At 46.1% G+C, this 13,669-nt stretch overlaps 1 protein-coding gene across 2 annotated transcripts in view; it reads left to right on the plus strand.

Annotated features, from left to right (window-relative positions):
• The first annotated feature begins 3,475 nt into the window (after positions 1–3,475).
• GSDME (gasdermin E) overlaps positions 3,476–13,669 on the plus strand; it is a 108,020-nt gene continuing 97,826 nt past the window's right edge. For both annotated transcript variants that reach the window (XM_069588177.1, XM_069588176.1), the window contains exon 1: positions 3,476–3,770. The gene's annotated coding sequence lies outside the window, so the exon portion shown is untranslated. The remainder of the gene's footprint in view (positions 3,771–13,669) is intronic.

A 13,669-nucleotide genomic window follows, 5' to 3' on the forward strand; every position in this document is an offset into this window, starting at 1 on the left:
TCCGGGAGATGGTGATGGACAGGGAGGCCTGGCGTGCTGCGATTCATGGGGTCGCAAAGAGTCGGACACGACTAAGTTACTGAACTGAACTGAACTTCCAATGGCCCACTTGACTTCGCATTCCAGGATGTCTGGCTCTAGATGAGTGATCACACCATTTTGATTATCTGGGTCATGAAGATCTTTTTTTGTATAGTTCTTCTGTGTATTCTTGCCACCTCTTCTTAATATCTTCTGCTTCTGTTAGGTCCATACCATTTCTGTCGTTTATTGTGCCCATCTTTGCATGAAATGTTCCCTTGGTGTCTCTAATTTCCTTGAAGTAGTATTTCCCATTCTATTGTTTTCCTCTATTTCTGTGCACTGCATTGAGACTTTAAATGTGGGCAATTTTGGTTGATCATTTGCTAACCACCAAGTAAATTTTAGTTCTTGTCTTTCTGTACCTTCCAATGGAAGAAGAGATGGTTTGGGGCATTGAAAGAAATGGGCTGTTATTTCTGGGCCATATTCAACCTTCCTTAAGCTTTTTATATTTGAATAGTAATTGGTAATATGCATTGGCAATGTAGTCTCCAGTCAAAACACACACACACACACACACACACACACACACACACACACACACTTTGGGGACTCAGGGAAATAAGTTAAATTGGTTTAAAAAAATATATATCAATGTATGCTGAATTTTATTTTATGTTAGAAGCTATGTTCCTCTGGAAAGCAGTCAATATGGTAAAAGACAAAATTATATGTAGGTAAAAATTTTAGGCTCAATTTATTTATTTATTAACTTTTTATTTTGTATTGGGTACCCTGATGTGAAGAGCAGACTCGTTGGATAAGACCTTGATGCTAGGAAACATTGAAGCAGGAGGAGTAGGGGGCAACAGAGGATGAGATTGATGGCATCACCAACTCCATAGATATGAGTTTGAGCAAATTCTGGGAGATAGTGAAGGCCAGCAAAACCTGGTATGCTGCAGTTCATGGGGTCACAAAGAGTTGGACCTGACTGAGTGACTGAATAACAAGAAATAGTCAATTAACAACATTGTGGGTTTCAGGCAAAGAGTGAAGGGACTCAGACATACATATATATATAGGTATCCCTTCGCCCCCAAACTCGCCTCCCATCCACATAACACTGAGCAGAGTTCCATGCTATGCTCAATTTAAAAGCGACACTAGCTGAAAAGTAATTAATAAAGGAAAGGAAATGAACTTTTATTTAGGGCCTACTATGTGCCGAGTGCTTTTCATACATTTTTAAAAAATCTCATGATAACACTACAGGTAATTTGTAAATGTGAAATTAAAAATTTGCTTAAGATCACTCAGTAGGTAAGTTGTAGGCTGGATTTGACCAAATCTAACTGGTTCAAAGCCTGTGTGTGTTCTTTCTCCTCCATGGAGGCTATTTATCTAAAAGAGTGCAGGTCTCTCCAAAGATAGCTCTCAAAGAACTTGGAAGTAATTAAGGCGGAGGTGGTTTGTTAGCATGTTCATTTATGAAATATACCCCAGTAAAACATTTTATTGATTTTTGGCAACCTTTACAAGTTGCTTATTCAGTAAGGATCTGGGGGAAAGAGTACGAAATACACAACACCCCATGGGTGTGTTCCAGAAGTTCTGTAACTTGAAATACAGCTTATAAAGTGAATCTTATTAAAAGCAAACACTTTCATCACTATGACTACCCCAATTTATCTCCTGCAAAATTCTGTTATAGCTTCATTTTCTTAATGGGATGTACCTACAATGGGGTGAGAGGATTGGGGTTGGATGTTTGCTTTCTATTCATTTTTTCCCTAGTTGGGCTAAAATTTCCATCTTGCATTTGTTTGTCTGAAATCTTCAAATACTTTAATAATAATAATAATAAACACAACTGTTACAAAAAAATACAACAGAAAAGTTGAGACTCTCAGTTTGGGCTAATCCCAACCATCTGGGACAGGATAAGTAGCCATGAGGGAGAGGGGTGCTTTCTTAAACACAATTCATCCCCCTCTCCCAATACTTACATGTTCAAACACTGCTTGGTGGACTGACTCTTGTGTTTCTTATTTTCTGAAGAGTCTGCACTGTCCAGTGGTTTTAAAGCTCAGATAGTGTTGTTACTGAACCAAACTTGGGTTCCTTCACTCGTGTGCAGTGAAACCAATCTACTGACATTGGGTTGTATGAAGGAAAGTGCAGTATTTATTTCAGGGCACGCCAAGCAGCCAAACTCCCTGAGTTCAACAGAAAACTTCAGCAAAGCATTTTTAAAGTCCAGGTGAGGGAGGGGTGTCCCAGGTATGTGATCAGCTCGTGCATAGTTCTCTGATAGGTTGATGGTGAGCTAACAGGGTGTCATCACAGCGGTTAACATTATCGATCCTTAGTAGCTAGTAGGTCTGGTCATGGTCATCAAGTAGTTAATTTCTTCCGTTTGGTGGTGGTTTTTAGCATCTGTAAACCAACTCAGGAAATGTGCATCAGATACTATCATTTCCCTACTGGTGAGAGGAGCTACAGCAGAGGATATGGGGGCAGGCCCCAAAGGATCATTTTTCAGCAGGATGGGCTTCCCATTCTTTGCCTCAATTTACTCATTTGTAACTTGGACTTCCAACCAGTTGCTGTGAGGAGTAAATCAATCAGTCAATGCGTGTGAGGTACTTAAAACCATGCTTGGTGACAGTAATTGGAAAGTGCTATATAAATACTAGCTGCTGATCTTATACTATCTTCCTCAAGCATTTACTTGAAAGGCAGTGGACAGGACAAAAAAGAAAGGGAAGAATTTGAAGACATTGAGTAACTGTTGCACAAAAAGCTCCTGTACTCTCAATTACAGGTGGTTACTTATCTAGGCAGAGGACTGGGCTTCTTGGTGGGAACTTCATTAACATACAACTTTCAAGGATGTTCTTGAGGTTAATGGCCAAGGTCAGGAGACAATAATCTCTATAACAAGCCAGTGCAATTTTATGAGGACAGAGAAACAACAGCATGGATACAAAGTCTCTTGACAGGACCAAGACAGTGATTCTTTTTCTTCCAAACTCTCTATCAGTGCGGCCAGGCAGAGGATAAAAAGGGTACCATTCTCTTGACCATCTCTATTCATTCATTCGTCCAACAGCCATTACTTAATTGTTCATCTACCCTGTGCCAAGCAATGCAAAGATGAGTGAGACCTCGCAGTCTAGTTGGAGAAATGAACAAGAGGATGCATTAATTAACTCAATTACTATCAACCATCAGGTACCGTGCTAGGTGCGGGTTATAGTGAACAAAACAGACAAAATCTTCCCCCACGCCCACTCCTCGCACTTGTGGAGCTGGCATTCTGGGGAAAGACAATGCTTGAAGTAAGTATGAAATCCTAAAAATAAAGCATGAGAAGAACTAGGGCGTGTTCCTGTAGGGTGGTGGACTGGCTGTACTTTTAACTGGAATAGTCAGGGACAGTTTTACTGATAAGGAGGTGGGGTAACTCAGGATATGCCCAGGGCATATGGGAGCCCAAGGGGAAGCCCCGCGTGTCTCCCTGCCCTGCTGAGGGCAGCCCCAGAACTCGACACGCTCCAGTGCTACTTCTGGAGCTCACTCCTCCCGCCGCGCCGGGCTCCAAGGGGCGGGGCCCGAGCAAAGGTCCTGCCGCCCGCCCTCTTCCCTCGCGAGCCCCCGCCCCGACTCGGCCCGGCCCGGCCCGGCCCGAGGGCTCCTCCGACTCGACCGGCGCGGGGCGCGGGGCGCGGGGCAGCTGCGAGGTAAGTCCGGTGTCTGGGCTCGGCTCTGTCGGGGTCCGGCCTTGGCCTTGGGGAGCCGAGCCCGCGCGGCCCTTTCTCTCTGGGACGCCCTCCGGTTTGCCCCTCAGTCCTCAGGGGGACGAATGGGTGGGCTGACGGAGCTGGACCGCCGGCCCCAGGGCGTCCCCCCTCTCCCCGGTTTCCAGCCCCCGTCCCCCCCGCCACCCCTTTCCTACCCCCCTCGCTCGCCTCTCCTCCACTCCACGGCCACTTCCCTCTCTGGCTGTTGCTGGGGCAGCGGGTACCCACTGCCCCTCTTCTTTGCGCCCCCTCCCCATTCCTTCTTTGTCTTCCGGTTTCTGCTGGCTAGGCTCTTGCTGGCCGCGGGCGGGGCGCGTGTGTGCGGGGAAGGAAGGCGGGGGCCGGCGTGGAATTCTCCCTCCGGCCTGGACCGAGTCCCCATCCCTGGCGTCGGGGATCCTGGGCCCCGAGGTTACGGAGGAGGAGGAGGCCAGGCCCGGCCCGGTAGTCTCGGCCTGGATGGGATGACATCACCGCGCTCACGGGGCCTTCACGTGCGGACCCGGGGCCGCTTCCCATCTGTACCTGACAAGGAAGGACCAGAGGGCGGTCTTAGAACGGCGTGGGTTCTAGCGGGTTCGGAAGGACCCTCTCACTGAGAGTCTACTCCGTTCAGAGGACTGGTGAGAAGGAAGGATGCGTTGGGATCGATGAATGCCTTTAAGAGGCAAATAGATAACCTAGTTGGCGTGGAATGAAAAATGCTGCGGGGTCGGAGAGAACAGCTGAAGAAATGTAGAGTAAATTAATCGTTTTCCAAAGCCACCACCAATGAGCTCTTTTCATGAACGAAAACAGCCGGGAAAAGATGAGGCCAGACAGTTAGATCTGAGAAGTACCGCCCAAGCCCTCAGCAGCTCCTTAAGTTTTCCAGAAGTGCTTTTGTTTTTGCTCTTTTTGAACCCACAAGGGGAACCAATGGGTTCTTCTTTACTTAATCAGTCTCCTGTTACTTATTCCACTTCCCCGAAACCTTTGCTGCCTCACCCTCCTTTTACAAGCTCATGCCTGCCCTGTGACCACTGTTTTTTATTTTATTTTTTCATATTTTTATTTTAGAAAGAAATGATAGAGTTCCTTGTCTTTAATTTGCCTTACTATAGAAATGAAGGCACTGGGCTGTAACCATTGGAAGATACAGAAGAATGACACCTCTGTTTAAAGTTAATAGACTCAATTTCACTTTGTTGTTTAGAAAACTAAAAACAGTTCGAAATGTGCTGAAGTTGTTAAGAGATAATAGTACTAATAGCAGTGTCTTGTTTTCCTAGATAGTGAGGAAATAGCATGTTTTATAGCCATGGTTTTTGCTTCCACCATAACTGAAGTTACCCTTTTGAGCACATTTTCTTACTCTACAAAATGAATCATATGTAGTTAAAAAACAAACAAAAAAAAAGCTGACTAGGGTGTCAGCAGAACAGGTGGTCCAGGACTCAGGCTTGGGAGACAGGTGGACCTCAGTTGGAATCTGGGCTCAGCACTAATTCTCTATTTGAGGTTCACTGCCTTCTAGTCAAAGACCTCTGGGAACAGCAAATGGAGTTGAAGGCGTTGGGTCATTCCTTGCTGAATGAGGGAGGCTTTGCTCCATGGGCAACCCTGGGCTTCTCCATAACTGGGTGTCAGAAAGGAGTTATAGGGTTTGGGCTTCTAGGCGATTTGGGGAAGAGTTTAAGGAAATAGGACTTTACTCTGGATTGGATGCCACCAGAAAGTGTGGCAAAATCTCTGGAGTATCCTTGCAAATCATGTCTGAAAGGAGTGAGGCTAAAACTGCTGTTGACTGAAAACCACAGTTACTTATGTGTTAGGGTTGGTGGGGGAAATGGGAGTGTTTGGTCATTTTTGTGGTTTGGACAGTGTTCACATTTTGACTGTGGTCAGATAAGACTATAAAAGGTCTTGTTTTGGTCTTGATTTATCATGACCACCGAGTGGCCTTGCCTGATGTTGCTGTCCTGTGACATTGTTCGTGCCGGCCAGGAGAATGCTGGGCCAGTGCCTGCAACCCCAGGGCTAGCTGATTGTACCAAGACAGTTCCTGGATGTCAGGGTTGCTGCTTTTTTTCTTGTGTTCTTGAGCAAATAACATCTTTGCACTTTAGTTTCCACTTCTGTAAAACGCAGACAATACCTCCTGAAGGTTGTGGGGGAGATTCAATGAGGAAATATGTAGAAAGGAGTTGGCCAGTACCTGGCACATAGCAGGTACTCAGCATATAGTTACCCGCTCTTTATCTAGTGGATGTTGAGGTTTCTTCCTTAGAACCTCAAGCAGAGGCCCATTGATCAACTGGAGCTGCAGAGAAGAATCCTGAATTGGGAAGAGGTAGGGTTTTTGCAACTCAAAGATGTGATCATTCCATCACACTGAATCAGCCTTGAGGATGGTCATGAATGATTGTCGTATCTTCTAGTGCCATCACCACCCTGGCAACTACTTTTTAGATTCTTTGGTCCCAGTTGGCCATGTGCTCTTTTGACTTTGTGTCGTTGTCTGCTTTTCTGGTCTCATCCTTTAATGTCTCTTGTCCAGGAGTCTGAGCTGAGCTTTCATGTCATTACTGCCTTGACTTCGACTTTCTGAGTTCTAATCTGATTCAAGTTGGGGAGCCACAGAGGCTGATGAGATGTTTGCTAATGGAATTCTTCAGGCCCAAGTGAGGGAGCCCAGGCTCTTTGGTACAGCTGTAAAGTGCAGTGGAGTTTTAGGCCATGAGCGTTTTGACCTTGACCTCTAGGGAGGTTATTTTTATCTTCTTTCGGATTGGAGCATTCTGGAAATTTGAAGTCTGGCTTCTAGTTGAGGCATTATTGCGCTTGTCTGTGTCAGGCAGCTTGAGTTCTAGATCTTTTAGTGGACTCTGGGCATATTATTTAATCTTTCCAGGCAGACAGTTACTTTAGTTGTTTGAGAATCAGACAGCAACTTACTGGCTCCCAATGCCATAAGATAAACTGTATTGTGTTACGTTTTTAGCTTATATCTTGGTTCATCTCTCTGATTTATTGAAAGCTTCTAGGAATAAAGAAAAAGCAATAGAAAATAGGCTAAGGACACAAACAGTTAAGAAAAAGATATATAAAAAGGCTGCAAACAAAAGATGCTTGAATTCATTTATATTAAAATGTGTGTTAGTTGCTCAGTTGTGTCCACCTCTGCAACCCCATGGACTATAGCTGGCCAGATTTCTCTGTCCGTGGAATTCTCCAGGCAAGAATATTGGAGTGGGTTACCATTCCCTTCTCCAGAGGATCTTCCCGACCCAGGGATTGAACCTGGGTCTCCTGAATTGCAGGCAGATTCTTTACTATCTGAGCCACCAGGGAAGCCTCTTAAATTATATGCTATATTAAAATAACATGACTTAAAACTATACTGAGATACTATTTCTCACCTATGACTAGCAAAAATACGAAAGATTGATAACCTACTCTTGTTGCTGAGACTGATACTTTCGTACCTTATTGGTGAAACTGAAAAATGGTACAACCTATAAATTATCGATGCCTTTACCCATTGGTCTAGCAATTCTTCCTGAAATCTCTCTTCAGATACTCTTGCCCAGTGGTCCCTGACCTTTTTGTCACCAGGAACCGATTTTGTGGAAGATAATTTTTCCATGGACCAGGGGTGGGAGCATGGTTTCCTGATGATTCAAGTGCATTGCATTTATAGTCCACTTTATTTTTAATGTAGTGCTGCCACTGATCTGACAGGAGGTACTGGTTCACGGCCTAAAGGTTCGGGACCCCTTCTCTTGCCCATGTAGGAAGGGGATATACATTCAGTATTTAGCATGGCATTTTTATAGTAATAAAAATTTAGATGTAACCCAAGTGATCAGCAATATGGGACAGGTTAAATAAGCAATGGTACATCTATGGGAAGGGGTATTATGAACTGTATTGTGCAGAGGGTACTCACTATGGAGAGATCTCTAGGATATATTGCCACATGACAGAAAGCAAAATGCAGAACAGTGTGTACGTGTTATGCTCCGAGCCCGTATCTCCGAACCGACCGAGAGAGCAAGTCCACCACAGTATTGCAAACGCAAGAAGGGAGTTTGTTTATTCCTAGCGCGCTAGGGCCCAAGTCTCATCCCACACAAGGGAATCTGACAAGAGCCCCAAACAAAGCGGTATGGCGGCTTATGTACAGGCAGTTCTTTGTCTCAGTTACAGGAGTAGCTGGCATTACATGATTGGCCAGGCAGGATGAGCGCATATCCTGTCTGTTTCTGGTAAACATGACTCAGGTCCTAGAGACCGTCGTTTGGTCCCTAACATTCCCCCCTGTCCTTAGATCATATAGAGGAATCTTCCTCTCGGTCCTGAGACACAGTTTGATATTGTTGTTGAAGCACAAACAGCTGTACTGTATTTATGCGTTCCTTTACAAAGGCTACAAGTCTATTGATAATACATGGGCCGAAGGTAAGCATTAGTAAAAGTACTAGCAGGGGTCCTAGCAAGGTGGAGATTAAGGTAGTCAGCCAAGGGGATTGTTGAAACCAAGATTCAAACCATCCCTGTTGAGCCTCACATTCTCGGTTACGTTGGGCTAGTCCTTCTCTCACTTTGGCCATAGATTCTCTAACTATTCCTGTATGATCCGCATAGAAACAGCACTCTTCTCCTAGGGCAGCACAGAGTCCCCCTTGTTGCAGAAAGAGCAGATCTAATCTCCTCCTGTTTTGCAGAACTACTTCAGATAGAGAAGTTAGAGACGATTTTAAATGACTAATAGATTGCTCTATACGGGTAATGTCTTTATGGCTGCTCTCGGGGTTAAATCCTTGGCTTTGCAGGGACAGAGCTGTTATTCCGGTTCCAGCCCCGGCTATTTTAAGACCGAACATAGTTGCTATGGTTATGGCGGTAAGAGGTTCCCTCTTAACTTGATAAGTTCTTTTTGGAGGATTTAGAGTTAATTTCTGGGCCCAATAATCATATATTGCTTTTTCTGGTCGGTACAGAATCTTTGGCATGACAGCCACCATAACATAGAATTTTTTTGGGGGGTCAAAGATTGAGCTATGCAGGCATGGAGTTAGCCCCATGTATGAACACACCCACCATCCCCCCATTTGAGGTATTAACCATTTAGCTACAGGCAAATCATCAGGCTTGACGGCATGCACACAAAGTGGAGACTTTGCTGGTAACACCGTGCCCATGCATAAGCCCTTTCCCCATATCTCTTTTATCGTCAGACCCACCTTTCGGTCCCCCCAATGACACTGAGGAGGATCGGTGCTGTTGGCCAAGTCATAAGAGGCGTTGAGGCCTACTGCTTTGTAATAAGGGGGAATTAAGTTATAACATAACCAACAAGATTTAGTTGCCTCAGGATGGGTCTGATTTAGGGTGGCATAAGCTGCCCTAATCAGCTTCTATAGGGGATCTATTTCAGTGAGCGCTTCTGCTTCGGGGCTCATTGCCAAAGATGTTGGCATGGAAGTCGTTAGGCGGGGGTTTACAGCCAGCTTTTCTACTTTGTTGGGCCCGATACTGTGTACAAGAATTGGCTCTAAGACCTGGCTCACTACTATAATCTCTTTTTTATCAACCCCAAACCCTCCTGATTCCCTCGTCTGTAGCCCCCAAGATAGGCCAGAGATCCAGGTCCCCTCTTTTTTTGTTTTTCTGGATTGAACCTTATTTTGACTTGTGCATAATTGCAACTTTCACAGCTAAAAGCTGGATCTCCGAGGACCCTAGGGAGGGGCTTGGCGAATGAAAAATTAAGTAAATCTCGATTTCCTACTTCCCAGCGCCGAGGTCCATCATTAGAAGTAACACAATCTCAAGTTTTACAATAAGAGTCTTGTGCCCCCCCACAGGTCTTCTAGTCATGTCTGGGTGCGCCTGGGCATGCCCAGAACCCTTGTTCTCGGAGATAACCCCTAGCCCAAGGCACATTTACCATCGGCTTAAGGTCAAAGTACAAGTCTGGCCACCATGTGTTTGGTGGATGTATTGCGGTAGTGGAGTTTAGCACCTCTCGTGTTAGTCCATTTTGCAGCTTCCAGGTGATTTTGACCTGGTTGATGCGGGTTCATGCTGGCAACTCCGGAGCAGAGTAACTGGGTCATCCACAAGAGGGCCCAGCCGAGTTGTCCTGGTCCTGTTGGCGCCTTTGAAGCTTTAGCCTCAAGGGGTTGGACGGGTGCAGAGATGCTTTCCTTTTTTTTTTTAGTGTCTTCCTGCTCTGCCGAAGCAGCTGGGCGTACGTGGTTGCAATGCACCCAAGGCCCGATACCATCGACCTTTAGGGCAGTTGGGGTGGTAAGAAGAACAACATAAGGACCCTTCCATTTGGGTTCTAGTGCCTTGGTTTGGTGCCTTTTGACCCATACCCAGTCTCCGGGGCCAATGTCATGTGAGGGAATAGTTCCCTTATTTTGACCCACATGTATTTCCCGGAGCAGTTTCCAGACACGAGAGTGCACCTTGCTTAAGGCCATCAAGGCCTCTTGGAATTGCCCCAACGTGGGAGGTGGTAGTTTTTTCCCTTTAAATATTGGACATACAGGGGGAGGTCTCCCATACAGAATTTCAAATGGGGTCAGATTAAGTTGATAAGGAGTATTACGCACACGGAAGAGGGCGAAGGGAAGGAGGGTCACCCAGTCCTCGCCAGTCTCTGTAGCCAATTTAGTTAAAGTTTTTTTAAGAGTCCGATTTATTTTTTCCACTTGCCCTGAGCTCTGTGGACTGTATTCACAATGTAACTTCTATTTAGTCCCCAGGGCTAGGGCAAGGCTCTGAACTATTTGACTCACAAAAGCAGGTCCATTATCAGAGCCGACGGTCACTGGCAGGCCAAACCTGGGAACTATTTTTTTTTAAATCTTTTTTGCCACTATCATCGCGGTTTTTCCCTTTGTAGGAAAAGCCTCCACCCACCCTGAGAAGGTATCCACCAACACCAACAAGTACCGGTAACCATACTTGCCTGGCCTTACCTCGGTGAAATCTATTTCCCAGTGTTGCCCTGGTCCTTTTCCCCGATACCTCAGTCCTGCATGTTGTCCTTTTCCTGGCCTCATCTGTTGACACGCCTTACAAGCATGCACTATATTCTTTACAGTTGTCTGGTGCTGGGGAAATTGCAGGCACGCAGTTTGAGAGAGCATCAGAGTCTTCTTTTCTCCCAGATGAGTAGACAAGTGCAAATGCTCACATAGTTGCCGTTCCAACTGAGCAGGGAGTATCAAGTAGCCGTCTGAGTCTCAGTACCATCCATCTTTATCTTTTTGAAGGTTGGTGTGTTTTTGGATCTAAGCAAAGTCTGTGGATGAATACTCAGGGGTTGGGGGCAGAGTTCCCATACCTGGAGGTGGAAGTCCGATCGCCAACACAGGGGTGATGAAATCTTCATCAGCTACTTTTTGAGCTGCCAGGCCTGCGGCACGATTCCCTCGTGCCGTGGGGCTGTCACCCTTCTGATGTCCAGGTATGTGTACTATTGACACAGCCCGAGGCATCTGTACAGCCTCTAAAAGTCTACGGATTTCAGGCAAGTTTAAAATTTTTTTTTTCTTCAGCTGTCAAAAACCCCCGTTCCCGATATATTGGGCCCTGGATGTGTACCGTGCCAAAAGCATAGCGACTGTCAGTGAAAATAGTTATTCTTTTTCCTTTGGCTCTCTCTAATGCTTGAATCAGGGCAATTAACTCTGCCTTTTGTGCTGAGGTATCTGGGGGAAGGGCCTCTGCCCATATCGTCTGTCCAGAGTCATCTACTACTGTGGCTCCCGCCCGTCTCTGTCCATCTTTCACATAACTGCTGTCATCTGTGAACCATTTTAGCTCACTGTTATCCAGTGGAGTATCGGTTAAGTCCTTTCGTACTGCTGTTACCCCGGCCAGTATCTCATCACAATCATGGAGGGGGCTATTTTTTTCCGGATTGGGCAAAAGAGTGGCCGGATTTAGAGTGCAGGGTGTTTGGAAATGAATCCGTGGGGTGTCAAGTAGCAAGGCCTGGTAGTGCGTCAAGCAGGCATTAGAAATCCATTTACCTGGGGGTTGCTTTAAAACTCTCTATGGCATGAGGAGTGTAGACCAAGAGTCTCTGTCCATAAGTCAGTTTATCAGCATTGTGGACTAAGAGCATGGTGGCCGCGATGATACGGAGGCAAGGTGGCCATCCGGCTGCCACTGGGTCCAGTCTCTTGGAAAGGTAAGCTACAGGTCGCTTCCATGGTCCCCATCTCTGTGTTAGTACCCCTTTTTTATCCCCCGCTTTTTATCTATAAATAATTGGAAAGGCTTAGATGGATCAGGGAGGGCAAGGGCAGGAGCTTCTAGCAAGGCTTGCCTGAGCTCTTGGAAGGCCTCTTTCATTGGCTCAGTCCATTTCCAGTCCTTGTTTTTTTTTTTTTTTTTTTTTTTGGTCCCTTCATATAGGGGCCTGGCCTTTTCTGCAAACCCCAAGATCCATAACCGGCAATATCCCACCGTTCCCAGAAATTCTCTCACTTGTCTAGGGTTAGCCGGCTCAGGGATCTGGAGGATGGTTTCTTTCATAGCCTGTGTTAGCCACTTCTGGCCCTGTTTTATCTTATAACCGAGGTATGTAACCTCTTGCTTGGCAATCTGGGCCTTTTTGGCACTAGCCCTGTATCCTAAAGTCCCCAAGGTTTGGAGAAGGTCACCTGTTGCCTCTTGGCACTCTTTCTCTGTAGCTGCCGCCAGCATAAGGTCATCAACATATTGTAATAAAACAATGGTAGGGTGTTCAACCCGATACTCATGGAGGTCTTCATCCAGGGCCTCATTAAATAACGTGGGCGAGTTTTTGAAACCCTGTGGTAAGCGAGTCCATGTCAGCTGCACAGGGGTCTGACCACCGTCTTCCTGCCATTTGAAGGCAAAGATCTCTTGGCTTGCGGGGGCAAGAGGCAAACTGAAAAAGGCATCTTTTAAATCTAAAACAGTGTACCAAATGTAGTTTGGAGGCAAGTTGTTTAGCAATGTATAAGGGTTAGGAACCATAGGATGACTATCATTTACCCGTTTGTTGACTTCTCGTAGATCTTGAACTGATCTAAAATCAGTTCCCCCAGGCTTTTTCACAGGCAACAGGGGAGTGTTCCATGGGGACCGGCACCTTTTCAGGACCCCAGCGTCTATGAGGCGTTGTATATGAGGAGTAATTCCTTGTCAAGCCTCTTGACTCATGGGACACTGCCGTACCCTCACCGGGGAAGCACTGGCTTTCAGTTCCACAATGATAGGGGCCTCTGTTTGGCCAGTCCCGTTCCTGCTGTTTCAGCCCAGGCCTGAGGGTATCTTTGAACCCATGGTTGTACTTCAGGGCTTATTGTCGCTGGGGCCTCTGGCAAGTAGAGTCTGTATTCATCTTTTAATGCCAGACACAGGACCTGAAGAGGATGCCCGGTCCCATCTAAAACCGACACTTGTCAGTGGTTGAAATGAATTTGGGCATTCAGTTTAGACAGTAAATCCCTTCCCAACAAGGGCGCTGGACACTCAGGTATCACCAGAAAGGAATGGGTCACTTGGTGGGTCCCCAAGTTCCCATGCCGTTTTGTAGTCCATCCATATCGTTTAGTCCCGGTTGCTCCCTGCACCCAGCTACTTTTTTTAGACATGGGTCCATCTTTTTGGTTTAAGACTGAGTATTGGGCTCCTGTGTCCACCATGAAGCCAACCGGTTTTTCCTCCACATTTATAGTTACCCAGGACTTGGGGACGGGCTTCGAGCCCTGACCCCCCTAGTCGCTATCCTCACCCGAGTAGAGGATATGACTGTCTGGAGAGGGAGTCTCGTTTTTGGGGTTCTTGGGCCCCTCTTTTAG

Source organism: Ovis canadensis, chromosome 4, assembly GCF_042477335.2.
Source record: "Ovis canadensis isolate MfBH-ARS-UI-01 breed Bighorn chromosome 4, ARS-UI_OviCan_v2, whole genome shotgun sequence".
NCBI lineage: Eukaryota > Metazoa > Chordata > Mammalia > Artiodactyla > Bovidae > Ovis > Ovis canadensis.